Source organism: Anas acuta, chromosome 13 (assembly GCF_963932015.1).
Source record: "Anas acuta chromosome 13, bAnaAcu1.1, whole genome shotgun sequence".
In the NCBI taxonomy this organism is placed as follows: Eukaryota; Metazoa; Chordata; class Aves; order Anseriformes; family Anatidae; genus Anas; species Anas acuta.
Window position 1 is genome coordinate 8133444 of NC_088991.1, and position 16927 is coordinate 8150370.

The 16927-nt window shown below is 46.1% G+C and overlaps 1 protein-coding gene across 1 annotated transcript in view; it reads right to left on the reverse strand.

The window, feature by feature from the left end:
* PASD1 (PAS domain containing repressor 1) overlaps window positions 1-16927 on the reverse strand; it is an 88650-nt gene that overhangs the window by 71273 nt on the left and 450 nt on the right. The gene's annotated exons all lie outside the window — the stretch shown is intronic.

The following is a 16927-nucleotide window of genomic DNA, read 5'->3' on the forward strand; positions in this document are numbered from 1 at the left end:
GCTTCTGCCTTTCTGCATACTGTACAGGTGCTTGTCCTATAGCAGCACCTCTGCCTGTCATCAGCTCAGACTATAAAACACAAAAATGGAAAACATAAGTGCAGCATTATAACAAGTCTCTGCATGGGTAGTAGGATGGAGAACCTAGAAAGAAAAGAGATTCAATTCTCCAGTTCACTCATGGTGGAGATTCTCACTCTCTTCTTCTTTGGCGCTTTCTGAAATTCAAAATACAAACAAGCAGCAAAGATTTCACCCTGCAGATATACTCATGATATTCTATTGTAAGCTCTGCAGATCACCTTCCAGCCCTTAGTTCCCTTTCACTTCAAGCACCAGAGAAGAAATGGATGGAGTGGGACCACCAACTCCTCTCAGCAATGAGCAACAAGGACCGCCAGCACCGTGCCACCTCCAGCAGCATCACCTCAGGTGCCTGCAGGCAGCTGGCCTGGCTTTGGGGTTAGCAAATGGAACAGCAGCAGCATGGATTTGGCAGGGCTATCATCAGCCTACAGCCTTCCCGTGTTATCACAGGGTCCTCCTTACAAATAAAAGAGGAAAATGCTTGCCAACTCTTGGAACACCAAGAGTATTACACATGCCTGGGGAAGGGAGAAATCCCCAGCTCACATCCCGCCTGGTTCTCACGAAGTCCAAACTTACAGACCAAAATTTTAGACTGAGATGGCCAAAAGGTAACATGAAGTAGTTGTGGAGCTCCCTGGAGCTCTGCGGGCAGGAAGGGCTGTGCCATGCCTTCAGCTGGAGTGAAGCCCCGCGAGCAGACCCGCAGCGATACGCATCAGCCAGCGAGCGGTCTGGCTCGCCGATTCTGCCCTGCAGTTCCTTCTCACCAGATAAAGGCTGCATGCACGGGTGGATACGCTGTTATCTGCCTGACAGGGGATGTAAACTCTGATGAATGAACCCAGATCTCCCCAAAACATTGAGAATAGGGAATCAGGAGATGCCCAGCCCTGCTGCTCAAGTGTGCCATTTGGAAAATCACCCCCAGGAGCCACAGCTGGGAAGTTGCACCTTTCAAAGCTGAGCAAAGAGAAGCAGTGCCCTCCTGCCACAGCACTTCCACCTGGAGGAAATCTCCTGGGACCAAGAACTCCTCTAAGGCAGTGGCTGCTCGAGAGCTGCAGCAAATTTTGCTAACATATTCCAGGCAATCAGGGATCAACATCACCAGTGCCAGCCAGAGGCACGTGGTGGCACTTGGTGACAAAGATGGAGCTCCTCAGCCTCTGAGCGGAGTCAGTTCCCCTCCTCTCAAAGAGGGATCACAAAAACCTCTGCTAAAAGTCCAAGTTTAGCTCTCAGGGAATTTGAATTCTGCGCTTGACCAGCCACTGATGAAAATGGCCCTCGCTGCTCTAAACTCCTCTCAAGCACAAACATCTGTGTGCAGACCTTGTCTCAACCGCGGCCTTGTTTTAAGGACAGGAAAAGAAATACCTCCTTTCACACAGCCCCTGCTGGGTTAGATGGCAATGGTGGAGCCTTCCACATTCATAGGCTGCTTTCAGACAGAAAAAAAGAAACCTTACCAGGTATAAATGAATGGGAAAGATATATGGAATATAAAGCTTTAACATAATTAATACAGACTTGCCTGTCTGAATGACATTGCAGCAGTAAGTAAAGGTTTTCCCATTTTTCAAATAATTCCAGAAAATAAGTATTTTGGATATTTCACGTGTGCGAAAGAAATAGAGGAAACACATGTCTCATTCTTTACAAGCTATTATTTTTATATCCCTAAATAGCTGCTGCATTAAGAAGCCAAGAGAGCACAACTGTGTACTTAGTCCCAAAACAAATTCGGCGTGAGAGGAGCCAGCGTTGGCTGCTCTCCCGAGGGCCTTGCTCTGACGTACTTCAGCTTTCATTTCTGAAACCATCTTTAGGGAAAGAAAACGCCACAGCCTCACGTCTGGCTGGCTGCGTGCCTGGCTGCCGACGGCTGACTGTGGTGCTAACGAAGGCACAAGGCGGGGATGGGATTTCAAGAGACACTGCCCCCCTCACAAAAAAAAAAAAAAAGAAAAAAAAAAAGAAAAAAAAGGAGAATAATAAAAAAGAAAAAATATTAAAAAAATAAAAATAATAATAAAAAAAAAAAAACAAATCTGAACTCCCAAAAGTTTAAGCACTGGCTGCTGCACTGGGACTCATTCTGCACTTACTGTCGTTTTGGACAGACATCAGATGTAAGATGTTTTAATTGCCAATGGCCTGGTCTGGATTTCAGCGCGTGACACAGAGATAAAGGCCTCTACATCCTATTATCAGTCCCCCGAGCAACTGGTACATCTTGTTAAGTGTAACTAGATTCATAGGTCAGAATCCCATATGTGGAGAGCACACGCATTTGACTGGAAACAGCATTATTAGGGCATTCCTTTGCCATAATAACAGCTTGTCAGTTCCTCAGCAGAATCTTTAGATCATGCTTTGATATTTTTACTTTCAGGCCACAGCTGTTGGAGTGCTGGTGCCAGGCTGGAGAGCTACCTGTGCTGCAGGGATGTGGAACGGAGACAACTCCTGCTCTTTTCTGTCACTTTCTGCCCAGAAAAAGTCTAGGTGAAAGCACTTGGTGCTGTCGTCACTGCCTTGCAGACAGAGAAACCAAGGCTGAGCGCAGCCGTGGGCTTTGCCCAAGGTCACAGGAGAAAGCTCTCTGTGATTTAAGGAGACAAGATTTTGTGAGGTGCAATCTTTCCTCAAATCCTGTTTTATTTTTATTTTTTATTTTTTTAAAATCTCTTTAGTTTCTTTCAGATGAGTTTGCAGCAGCACCAAAAACTCGATGAATCACTTGGCTGAATGGCCCACATAGTTTCCTCTTCAGTCAGCTCTGGCAGCGAGCCACAGCACATATTCGGAGGCTTCGAGTAACAGTTTTACTGCTGAGATTATTCCAGCGTTTGAAGCTGGGCCGTCCATCCCTTGCGCACCCCTCTCCTAGCACTTAGCAAGGGGGAGCAGGGCTGGGGGGTCAACAAGAAACACTGCTGGAGAGCAAAGCTCGCCCCCCAGGCTGAAGGGATCTCCCTCGGATGTCGCATCACGTGCCCACACCATCCCACTGCTGAATTTGGACTGACCCTACACCTCTGCACTCTGAGAAGCTTAGAAAGTTTTGTATTGACTTCAAGCTAACCATTAAAAAGAACTTTTTTTTTTTTTCTGCACAGTAACTGGACCCCACTTAGCTTTACTTTTCATTCCCCAAAAGGATGGCACCGTAAAGCATGCGTGCCGCAAACTGATGATCTGATGGAGGTAGAGGAGGACAAGCTCAATCCAACATCTTGCTGTTTGAAAGCACTGCCTGCATTCATTTTAGTCTCATTTTAGCATGGCAGGTCACAGCAGTATAAACATTGTGGGGGAAAAAAAAAAGGCCGAGCTGGCAAACAGTCAGAACTTGCTGTTCCTGACCCAGTAACCTACTTTTTGAGCACCACGTAACACGAAAGCCACCCCTAGCTCAGACTGCGACGTCACCTCTTACTAACTTCTTAGAGGCAAATAATGGGTCTGGTTGGGAAGAGTTTGGTGACTTGTGGTCATCATTTGCTTCACCCTGGCCACAAAAAGCATTTTAGGTTAGACAGGAACGTCCAGGGCAGTTTCTAACCTTGAGTCACGCAAAGCCACCACCTGGGCACACGTGCTCCATGCAGCAGGGTTAGGACCTGGGCGCCCATCACACCGACACGCAGAGCAACCAGAATCTTTGTCTGCAGCACCAGCACTACCATAGGCATCACGGCCATGGGCAAAGAAGTAGAAAAGAAGTAGGGAACACTGCCTGAAGGAGACCTGGTTTTTTCTTCATAGCTCTGCTTTAGCTGTTTTCACTCCAGCTCTCTCATCCCAAGATGACGTGGTAATTCAGAGATGCTACAGCTCAGTCTTTAAGCAACCCAGCAGCTCTCAGAATGGCACCAGCCTTCCTCGTTCTCTCTTTGCTCCCCTACCTCTCCCAGGCATCCCTGCAGTCCCAGCATGTCATATTCTCAGGACACCAAGTGCCAAAAAACAAAACAAAACAAAACAAAAAAAAAACAAGAGAAAGCCAATTATAGTACTAGTACTCCTGGCAGAGCAAACAAGAGAACTGGATCACAGGATCAATGCTACAACAAAAAAGAGCAAAAAGACCTGATAAATATTTTGGTAGCCTGCCTTGTGTTTGTACCCAAGCAGTCCCTGCAGTACATGGCAAAAGGGACGAGGGGAGAACTATGCAGAAGCCCAGTAAAACGAAACAATCATTTCAAGACTTCAGCAAGCAGCAGGGTGCCTCAGCCCAGCCACCAGCATTTCAGGGCAGGAGAGAACCCAGAGGGGCCTCAGCTCAGCAAAACACTGAAGATCTTCAAGGCATTTTGTCTGACCAAAGCCACCGGGAGTTTTCCCATCAGAATGCAGACGGAGATGGACTAGGCTTGAATAAAGTTTTCAGACGGTTCCCTATTAGGGATAAAAGAAGCACAGAAACAGTATATATATATCTCCAGTGGTGTTGAAAAATATAACTCCCTCCGTGAGCATCCCGAGAAATCAACATTTAATGCAAACTATTAAGAAAAAAAAGAAACGGGAAGACTAAAAATATATACTTAGTATTTGAAAGGACTAGTATTTTCCTGAAGAAAGTTATCAGGGAAAACAAGAGTATTAAGACAAAGCAAGAGAAAAACCAGAGGGAGCTCTTTAGGGAAACGCCGGGAAATGATTCTTTGCTGGAATATGCCCATTTTTGCATGTGGATACTGCCAGTGCATCTCCTAACTGAAACACACACAAAATAGGAAGGGATGGAAATTAAAAGACTTTTGGTCAAATATTCTACCTTCACGGGAGAAAAACAAATAGTTGACATCATCAGAACAAAAGGTCTTGCAGGTACTGCACCTTCCAACTAGCTCAGCCTGAGATTTTATTTTTGTCGACGCTTTGACTTCCCTATTGCAGAGCAGGAGGCACAGGGCACTGCAATATCTTAAAAATTCTAGCTACATTTCCTTCTGCCATCACAAACCATTTTTCCACCATCTTTTACCAGCAATTTTAATTTAACCTAAGATTAAAAACATATGGAAGTATTTCTCTCTAGCTGGCATAAGCACAACACAAAAGTAAGTGCTCTAATAGACATAAGAAGTCATTTTTCTTTACTACAATGTCTAATTTAGATCTCTGAAATTGTAAAATTAAAATCTATTCTAATCCATACTTAGACAAAAATGCATTTCTAGCAGATTATAATATCTAACTGCTTATTACACAAAAATCTTGGAATGACTGTATTGTAAAAAAAATAATTGCCTAATTATGAAATCCTGATGATAAAGACACTATTGTCATGAAAACATCTGGGTTACCAGCCCCCCAGAACACATGAAATTTCAATAGGCAGAGAAAAATTGGGAGGCAGATGAAAGAAGAGTTATAAAGAAGTCCGGAGAAAAAACATCACCCGCTGCAATTTCGGTATCGAAGTGCGGGTGATGACTACAAACAAACCAGTAATAACCTATTCACAGCAGCAGAGCCGTTAACATGTATGTGGGGATGAGGCACAATTAACAAATATTATGTGTTTTTTTTTCCAAGGTTATGCAAGAATAGGCATCTCTACCTCTCTGTAATGACAACCTGGAGAAATATTCATTGTATCAGGATACTGGAAAACAATTTAGCAATCTGATGCCTTAGGGTATCAAAGAGTTGTCCGATTTGAAGGCAGCAGCAATCAGTAGTGTTTCTATAGCATTTAGCTCACGTTAAGCATCATTTAAATGATATTTGAAGAACAAAACAGGCACAGAGATGTAGGAGGGAGAAAGGTCAGTGATGTATAAGTAGGAGAAATATGGAGAAAAGCTGAGAAGTTCGACGGTGCGTTCAGTTCAGCCCACCCGTGCCAGCAGAACTAAGCCTCAAGAAATCTGGTTCTTGCCATTAAGCCTGCTGTAAAAGTCATGTTATTAGTGAAGTTCGTGGCTACATGCATTTTAGCCACTTAGGAAACAAAAGTTTTTCTTGGAAAACAGGCAATACCATGAGATTGCTCTCCCAGGTCGTTTCATGCTCAAAGGCTGCACCGACTGAGGGATGCAGTCAAGGAAAACCCACCCTTGCCTCTGTGTCCCCATCGGAAGCTCTTCCCCTCTTGGTCTGAGCCCACACCCTGAGACATGTACACCCAGACCTGGCCCTGCGCAAAGGCAATCCTGAGAAGTTAATGAGGATTCATTATTTATTTATTATTATTAATTTCTCATCTCTAAGCAGAGCTCCCACCTCTGGCTTTGACTTTTCACCACTGATCAGGCCAAACCTTGGTCTCCACGATGGAAGCCTCACGTGTAGGTAATCTGCCAGGCCCCAGAACCAGACTTCATGGATGAGACATCAAAGGATGATGTAGCACTGATAATAAGACTTTTTTTTTTTTTTTTTAACAGAGTTGATTACAGTGCAGATGGCATCAAAAGCACAGTAGCCTTCTCACATGGTTGCCATCTGCAATTCTCTGCCAAAGGTTACATCAGGACTCCCGTTATAAAATGCTGCCAGATGAGATTTACAATGCAGTGGACAGCCAAGAAGTCCTTCACATCAGAACTGTTCAGTTGCGGGTATTCCGCTCATGTTGCATATTTTTGATAACTGACATGATAAAATTTGCAGAGCAGCATCAGCCCGTGCATCTGAAGTGTCTTCCCTGAATAGCTCTGCCTTGCCTGCTTGTTTGCACACCCTTCAGCTGTTGGGATGAAGCTCTCCCCCTGCACAAAGGCTCACCACAAGATCTGTGCAGCACTTAAGGCTCCCCTAAGCCTGATATTTGGGCTTACAGGGGATTTAAGAAGCGTGCGTGTTGCAGGCTGGTTTGCAGGGTACTGGCAAATACAGCCGCGTGCACTAGGGAAAGCTTTCATATTTTCTAAGGAAGTGTTACTCTTCTGCTAAGTAAATAAAGATGTGCCTGTTATTTACTTTCCAGCACATATTGCAAAGCTCATGTTAATTAAACTTCCAAGGCACACAACAGAATAAATCTTGATTGGCGTAACGCCAACAAATTGTATGCGAACTCTCCCCCGCGCACTTAGTAAATATTTGCATGGGAGAAAATAACTCACTCCATCCTGGGCGAAGCACAAGCGGGTCAGGACACTGGAGCCAAGAGGCTCTGTTCTGCCTTGTGAGCTCCTGAGATGAAAATATGGGATCCATGGAGAGGAATTACACAAATAGCAGGCACAAAAAAGATCAGAAAGCAGAGAGCAAGGACAAAACTCACAGGCCTGCTTCTGGGCTCACCATTACGGTGGCCAGCCATAGCTCTGTGGCACTGGAAGACCTTGGTACAACGTCAGAGAGCCCAAATTTTACTTGTCACATTAACTTCTGACACTGTTGACGCTTCTTAGTGGCCAGCTCCAGCCTGGTTCTCACAAGTCTCAGGCACGTTTCAACTCTGCTAACAAAGCCCCTCAACCTTCTCGTGGACCACCTGATGAAGCACATACAGAAATACATACAGGTTAAAAAAAAAAGAGTAAAGTTACTTTAAACTACCATGTTACTCTCATATCTGTCTTTGCATAAATAGATCACATAGCATTATCACCCCAGATTTTGGGGTCCAGGTTTTAGTTTATGTTCCCAAGTAATAGTCACAGGGAAGTGCTTTTAGTTGGTCTCTTGCCTGTTGAGATCCACAGGAGCAATGGATGCACAAAACACTGCTCATCAAAATACCGTTTGTGCTGCCTACATCACTGCTGCCCAGGAAAGAGAAGCATTACTATTGATTCCTCTATAAGATAAATACAGCTTAAAAGAAAGCATATTTACATAAGGTTTGGATGAGTCACGCGACAGATACAGAGAAACCTTAATGCACTTCTTTCTTTTCCTACACGCTGCTTTGTGCTGGTGCTTTGTCTGGAGCTATTTCACAAAGGAATGTAGAAGGGGCTTTTTCTCCCATATAAGAAGTGTTTCCAAACACCTGTGCTATTTTCTGTTTCAACAGCGCTGTCACCTGGTGTATTGTTACTGAGCCATTCGCAATGCAAACCCAGCGCAACCCACCTAAATTCAGTGTTAGCGAATGCAAAGCGAATTTTTTTGGTTTTGGGTTGTGATGCGATGGGCTTGTGTGTTCACAAAATACAGCCCCGGATTTCCTCCACAGTTCTCACACCATTACTTGATACTATTAATTAATTTAGATCCTTATTCAGCAAATACTTGAGTAAAACTTGAGCTAGTGCTTAGGTTCATCCCTATTTAAAATGCTGCTATGCAAGTAGACAACACAGCGTAGCTTTTCACAACTTTTGTGCTTTAATGGTTTTCATTCAGTAGGGAGCAAGATTTTAAACATTACCCACGTTATTTCTAACATGTCTGAATTTCCTTGGGTGTAGCATCATTATGAAGAAGGCTGAACAACAGCATCCGACTCAAAAATATCCCCACACACGCCAAGCCCCATATTCCCTGTTCCCCCAAACCAACCAACCAAAAACACCCCAAAGCAAAATCAACATTTTTAGCACGCATTTATGGGCAGCTGGAGAACATCAGACCATCAGAACAGCCACAGAAGTACCTTTTGGGAGAGCCCAGAGAAAATTTGCAGTTTTTACGAGGCATGAGGCCAGGCTGTAAAACTGCCCCCATCTGCACGGAGGTGGGAGCGGAGTGCCTACCTTCCCACAGACAAACTCTGGCTCGTGCAAACACAACCGTGCTTGTAGGAGCTGGCAGGAGCTCACATGCAATCAGCAACCCTTTCAGAATAAATTATCTTCTAAACATGATAAAGATCTAGACCGTGGAAATGTTATTTAAAATTAAATTCCTCTAACAAACCCTGGGTCCAGGCAGAGCAGGCCAAGCAACCTAAGGCCAGCTGGGTTTTCAGGACAAAAAACCCACGGCAGGACTTGCCTGGATGTGGGACAAATAGCATTAAACTTGTGAAAAGTGACTCAGCAGAATGCCCAGACTGCAATACCTGGAAAGGACCCAGCTTCCATGAAAGGTTCAATGTCTAAAACAAATAGGCCCACATAAACCTGAACTCACTCCTGCCTAAGATGATCAGTAGGGCTACTCACCTTCCTTTGAGACGACTTGTTATTAGGGGTGAAACGCCAGCTTCCCAACCCAGGTAATTTAATTTAGTAACAATTCTTAGATTATTGGCAAACTGAATCTCACCAGCAAAGTTCCTTTATGGCTTCAGTAGGACAGCACTATTTGATTTTCCACTACCTACATAGTAAGGGCTTGAGAAGGCGACCATGATGGGGCACGGCAGTGTGCACGGGAAGGACGCGCGGGTCCTGCACCTGGGACGGGGCAACCCTGGCTGCACGTACAGACTGGGCGATGAGATGCTGGAGAGCAGCCCTGCAGAGAGGGATCTGGGGGCTGTGGTTGCCAGCAAGCTGACTATGAGCCAGCAGTGTGCCCTGGCAGCCAGGAGGGCCAACCATATCCTGGGGTGCACCAAGCACGGCATCGCTAGTTGTTTGAGGGAAGGGATTGTCCCTCTCTGCACTGGTGCGGCCTCACCTCAAGTGCTGTGTGCAGTTCTGGGCACCACAGTACAAGAAGGACGTGAAACTGTTGGAGAGTGTCCAGAGGAGGGTGACGAAGATGAAGGGCCTAGAGGGAAAGACGTATGAGGAGCAGCTGAGGGCACTGGGCCTGTTCAGCCTGGAGAACAGGAGGCTGAGGGGAGACCTCTTCACGGTCTACAGCTTCCTCACGAGGGGGAGCGGAGGGGCAGGTGCCAATCTATTCTCTTTCGTCACCAGGGATAGGACCCGCAGGAATGGTGTCAAGCTGAGGCAAGGGAGGTTTTTTCCAGCGCTGTTCATGGATTCCTCGGTAAGGCCTTTAAAAGCCCTGTTTAGCTGGATCTCCTGTCTTGTAGGTGGGCTCTTTTTGGGAGTGCTTTTTGGGCATAAACCCCTCTTTGGGTGCCTCCAGTGGCAATTTGGCATGCAGATCCTTGGAAGCCTCATGCTAAAGAACCATCTAAAGAGTACCCAAAATCCCAGACTGTCCATCACCTCCTAATGATCATGAAAGCAATTGAAAAACAAAAAAAAAACATCTCTGAACTACTGAAGACTGTGGAGAACACACAGCCCAAATGCATAGGCCTATCAGTAGACATTTTTCTACCTTAAAAAAAAGTTACGTGTACTCATGGGTACCATTCCAGTTAGAAATATCTTCACCTTTTGGTAGCTAAAAGGTAATTTCAATAAGTATTTCCTCCCGAAGATAAAAATAAGAGTGCTGTTATGGTAACAGAGCTGTGTTTTTCAACAACCTGTACATTACAGCTGGTTAAAGCCACCAACGATGCGTTCTCCAGTCAGATGCAACAAACTGTTTGCAGTTTGGAGCGGTGATAACGCGCCCTCAGCTCCTCTCTGTTTAGCAGCCAGTAACCAAAACACATCCCGGGGTAAACACTGGAGGAGCCGGGCATGTGCTTCCGTGGGGCTCAGCTCCGTTGACCCCGTTTCCCTGATGCTATCACTTCATCCTCATTATAACACTTCAAGAAAGGACGTAAACATCTTGTACATTTAAATGCTCTTGACTTTTATGAACAGCCTGATTCAGCAGCCCTCAGGGTGCACTTTCATGACCAGCTCAAGCACATCTTGCCCTTGAAAAGGCGCTTCCTTTGCTCCCAGCCTCCCTTGCACGGAAAATCACGCACAGTTGAAAGCTAACACTGGAAGAAAGTTTCATAAAAGATCAGCTTTCAACTACTTTGCCACAAAAATGCCTGTGTTGAAGGTCTCAAACAGCTACCCATGAGATGATATATATTTTGATTGACAGCCTTCAAACTCGACATGGTAACTATTGCAGTGAAGACAGCATTATTCACAAGCCCCCCATACACACCAGACACTGCACAGACAGCAGGACAATTTAAGGGGAACACAACCAAGATGTTCTTAAACCCTATGAAATGCTACTGAGGAAAATATGTTAAGAGCAGATACAAAGATCTGTGGGGAGGAAACCATTCAAAGCATTTGGTGAGTTTCATTGTTCCATAAAGCTGAGCCACAGTGCCCCATATGTTGCAGCATCACCTGAAGACACCATATAGGACCTAACGTTTCCATCTATAAACTCTGCTGTAGTACAAAAGTTGCCAAAGATCAAGGAGCTGATTCAGCAACTGCCTTGGACAGTTTAATATTAAGCAGCACCTCCACCAGCGCAATTGTTTATCTACTCAGATTCAACGATGTGCCACGTGCTTTGGCCAAATGAGAGCTAAAACAGGAGGGATCATTTCTGAAAGACATTACGTCTTATAATATATGGGAAAAATTTCCCTTTTAAAAAGGGATGGAGAAGTCAGGCCATGCCATTGCTTTCTTACCAGGAAAGCATGAAGGGACGGTCATACCTCTTGAAGCAGAGAAGGACGACCTACAGCTGAGCACCAGTGTGAGACGGTGCAGAAGGGTACAGCCACAACTAGGTGGACTACTCCTGTACTGGTTCAGGTGAAGTCACAGTTATCTCTGCCTTAGGGATTGGCACCTTGCTACACTGTGAAAAGAAAGAGATGGCTCAGAGTCTCTTTGTACACCACTCGCCACAGCTTTCAGGTGAAAGCCTTACTAAGAGCCCTACACTACCAGCTGGGCCTCAATGCATTTGCATTTTCTATACAAGACTGTTCCAGCTCCTCAGGTTGCTTGCAAGTGTAACGTGCTGCATTTCCAAACAATGCACAAGGACACGTTTTCAGACAGACTCTGTGTTGCTTCTGTTCCTCACAAATCCTATTTTATTGCTGCTCAGGGATGCGGGTCTTCAAGCCCTCAAACACTCACACTGATGGAGTTTATTCAGCAAAGCTGGTGACTGTTCTGCTCCTCAGCTTTCGTTGTGCCTCTGAGATGAATTTCTCCGTGTTCTTGAGAACAGACTCAAGATTTGACATTGGGTAGAGCCCTGTGATGGATTAGACTGCTATTCTGCCCACCTCAACCACATGCTGTAATCAGCTTACTTGCAATATGGGAGATGTGGCAAGAAGTGACAGTTGCTCGCTGTCCAACATCATCAGCTAGCCCTGCCACAAGAGCTCAGACGTGGTGCTCCATCTCCACGCAGAATCAGCTTATTGATAAACATACTGCCCAGCAAAATATTTTTCACACAGCTGAAGTAGTGCTTTGGGCAAGGGGCTGCCTGATCCACCCACCACGGAGACTCAAAGTCAAATTCTAGACAAGATGAGATCGGAGCAGCAAATAGGTTCGAGGGACAGGCATGCCAGAGGCACTGGCACAGCTCAGCATGGAAACAATCCCTGTACTTGCCTTCATTATTCATCCTTTATTACTCCACTCCTGGAGTCCATAGAGGGAATGACGATCTAATCACAGGGCCACTAAATTCAATGAAAACATTGCAATTGATTGGTCTTCCTTAGGTTCCCTAGGGTATCAGAGAACAGCAGGACCTGGCCACCAGGGCTCAGAGCCTTCCTTATGGGGTTCAATATCAGCAAAAAGCCTGTCTGTTCTTCAGGTAAACAACGGAGGACTGCTTCCTATGTGAATATATTTGTGTTATAATGTTAAAACAAGCTTGGAAGTAATTAGATATATGTTAATTCTGCAACAAAACACTTGAACTAGAAAAAAAAAATGGCTTAGCCAATCAGACTGAGGCAAAAAAAAAATACTATACTGTTTTAAATGTCTTGAAAAAGGGTGATTTAAAGAACAGAAAAATCCAACTTTGCTCCTGATGACACAAAGGTTTAAACATCACTCCAGTCAAACCTACGGTTTCCCATTTACAGACAGGCGGGCAAGACTGTGTGCTGAGCTGCTCCCCTTCCCTGCTGGACAACACCCAGGACTGTAGAGCTACACAGACACGGCGCATCTCATGGAAGTCAGCCCAGCAGAGCCATTTCCCAAAAGCCTTCACAGTAATCCCCAGGCCCAGCAACTCTATGTGAAGAATTTTGTGTGATTCAAGTGAAGAAAATGAAATGTTTTTATTTTAACACATACCTGTGGGGAAAGAACGTCCCACTGTTTAACAATGAGCTCTTTAAAGACATCCTGGGAAATCTTCCAAGAGCTACGCTGAAATGGATGAACACTCAATTATTTAATCTAGTTTTTTTATTTGCATGTCGGAAGTCACTTTCCTTCTTTCCCATCCTCCCTCCAAAAGCAAAGCTTTTATTTTCTGAAGCTGAGGCACTTCTGAGGCCAGCTCCCAGCAAGTTCACTCTCTTTGCCCAGAGTTATTCTCCCAGCCGTTCCCTCTTGTTTTACAGTGCTTGGCCCTAAAAATTCTCAAGGACCTTTGTTCACCTACCCTTGCAGCAATGAACAAATACAAATATTTACAGTTCTCCAATTCAACAAACAGGCAACAAGGCTAAAGAGGGTGGCACTAAGAACACACCATTAAAATGTCAAGGTTTCACCAGGAGACATGCAGATACCTCCCGTTATCCGAAAGCCTCTTCTCTGCACAGATAACGCTATCAAGGCCCATCCCTTCCCCCTGCTTTTATCACTGATGCTTTCACTCGAGTCTTTACAGTTATTTATAACCTCGCAGTTGGGTTAACACTGCAAGTTCTTAGGCGTGTACATTCCCATGTTCTGCTAACCTGGATTCTAGAGAGTGTTTCAGTTTATCCTAGAAGCACATAAAAAAATAAAATAAAAGTCAAGACCAGCAACTCTCAGAGCTGAGTTCCTAGAGCAACTTCAGGCAGAGATACTGCAAAACTCACACCCCCGTTGCTTTCACACAACCACCTAGAGACGTGTTCAGCTTTATCACTTGGGGGCTATAAGAGGAACAACTGCTCACTGCCAGCTCTGGCCTGGCTCATCCCAGAAGCAACCAAGTGCTGTTATCACCTGAGGACTGCACACGTGGATCTGTTCATTTCCACTTTGCAGTTTGGTGTCTTAACACACCCCTGTCCCAGACACAACCACCAAATGAGCTAGGAGAGGCTCTCCAGTAGCTGCTGGCGGTATGAGGCCTGATGTCCAGATACGCAGTAGTATGTGCTGGAGACATCCAGCAAGAGACATCAGGGCACTGAACATGAAGTTTTCATTGCCTTAAGCATTTGTTCAATTTAAAACTTAATTCCTGTGTACAAATCTACATTGTAGAGAAGCTGGCAAAGCTCTTGCTGTTTTGTCTGGCTTCCTAAGGACAAATGCTCATGCGATCTCGTGCCCTATTCCCCTCTCCTCACTAACCTTGTGGTTTGTTTGCCAGCTTCAAATCAACTTTGTCAGAGGTTTGAAGGAGAACAAGGTCCTGCCATCCTATGAGAGGACACATTGAGAGGCAGCAATCGGAACCCAGCAGGACAGGGCTGGCCTCAAGGTGACAGCAGAGCGCAGTCCTCGAGGCGTGGTTAACTCTTGGCAGCTGTGCTTAAGTTACCAGCTAGGTTGCCCATCAGTTCTAATTATTATAATTAATTTTGTGACTAGTTATGTGCATTTACTTTGTTTCCTGGCCAGTTCTGTGCTGCAGTTCAATTGCACCGCAGAAGCAGGGAGCCTGGTGGGTGGAAGCTGAGCTTTTCAGCTCAGTTGTGACCGAAGCTGTTCTGGTTCAGCTCCAAGTCCAGGATCAAACTGGTTCATTAGCTTCCAACCAGCTGAAACTGGTTCAACTGGAGAAAACAGAAGTGGATGAAACAGACTGAGGAAAAGCCTTTCCCCAGATATCTCCTGTCCCCTTGCCAGAGCACAGTAGCAGCATCTCAGCATTGTGCAACTGATCCAATTCCTACACCTAGCAGAAACAACGGGTGCCATCAACTACGGCAGGGAGCAGGTTCCCCCAAAAATCCTTGCAAAGCGCACACAAAACTATTGTGAAATAACCTACTGGGACTGCTGGGGAAAACCTGAGACCACCAGGAGCAGCAGGACCCAGTGAGTGTGACCAGAAGCAGAACTTCTCCCTGCGGGGTGAGTTCGGTGAGTGCCACGATCTCAGCCCCCCGCAGCGTGTGCCTGCTTGGGGCTCTGGCACCTGAACTGCTGCTCCCATGCTGTCAGCAGGCAGCTCTTATGGGGCACAGACCTGCTCCAATCCTCCTGCACTTAGATCCTACAGAACCTGCAAAGGGAAACGTCTGCTTACCTGTGAATGGGATCAGCTAGCAGAAGGCAGATCTTTGTATCTGAATGCTAATCACAATTTCACATTTATCAGCTGTTTCTGACCAAGGAAGGGAGCCCAGCTGAACCCAGAAGGGAGCCGCGTGGCACCACAAGCACACAGCCTGCCTCCTCGCCCTTCTGTTATGCCTCTTGGTGGATAACAGGAACCCCAGCTGGGATCTGCTGAGCCGAGCAGTGAGCATGGGTCACACCTGGAGGCAATTTGTGCCTTGCAGAGTGATCTTTACTACACCACAGCTGGCAGCATGAGACATTTCTTGCCTCAACCCACTTGCAGTCTCTAGGGATAATGTTATTTTTTCTTAGTTGCACCCACGGATAGCAGAAAACTGCTATCAATGTTATTTTTCCTGAAGGGACATGCCATTTCTGTAGCATGGCGAAGCCACCTCCCTGGGAAACCTCACAGAGGTGTCCCACAGCTGCTGCTGAGGAGGGCTGTGTGAGAGCCCTTCCCTTCCCCAGGTGTGACAATGCCAGCAGCCAGCCTCAGCTTGTGTTGCTGATGCTCCTCAGATGGGATTGGGGCACAAAATGTCCCGAGCTGCTCCCGGCAAAGCTTCAGCAACATGTCAGAAGGGCAGTGGCAATGCCAAACGACCACTACCCCAGCATAAAAACTGGCAGCAAGTCCCCACAGAGCCCACAGGGGTAAGGGGCAGCCCTCGGGTTAAATCCATGCCCACACAAGAGCCTCGCACCCAGGCAGGGACCAGCCTGGTCTCTGGGACCATCAGACACAAGCTTGGGAAGAGGAGGACAAAGATGAAATAGGATGTGGGCCCTGGTAGTCTGCTACTCCAGCTGAACGTTGCAAGGAGCAAATGGAAAAGCAAAAGTGACAAGAATGGTGACATCAAGTAGCTTTTAGATAATAAAAAAGGGAGCCTAAAAATTGAGTACAAGAGATTCACAGTCCCAGGGGAATGCGAGCCTGTGTCTAATGCAAAGCGATTTTTCTGCTGCACGGTTCATTTTAGGACAACGTTTACCCTCGCAAGGCCAGTCCCATAGCCTGAGGCTGCTCTGGATTCAGGCACACTGCTTTTTGGGAAGAATTCAGATCCCCTTGCCTCTGTAGGTTCATTTAGGCACCGTGTCCCACGGTTTGAATCTTCTGAGCTTACACCCAGAGTCCAGCCCTTCTCCGCACCCTTTTATTTTTTAAACAGTTTTGACCAGAAGCCACCAGTTTTAGCAGCATCTCACACATGCAGAGCTAACAGAGCAACCAAAACCCCTATAATGCTGCCCCCCAAAGCCCAGGCATTCTTTGCTGCAGCCGGGGACTGCTTTCTGCTCTGCGAAGTGCCCATCTGGCACAGCAGCTCTGCAGGAGAGCACTGCACACGCAGCCAGCCCTTGTCACAGCAGCACACCCGCCTCGACCCACAGCTGCAGCCTTAAACCAGAGCAGGGGTGGGTACCCGCACTCACGTACACGAGCATCCAGCACACACCTGCTGGAAAACACAGATGTTTTTGCTTGGACAAACAGGTAGCAGCTGAGCACAACTCTGCAAGCGCAAACGACAGCAGCAAAGCCCCAGCAAGTCACATTCTGAGCAACACCAACAGCTTGTGGTCATTAAATGGAAAGCATTTCGCTGACCGAGCACAGCCTT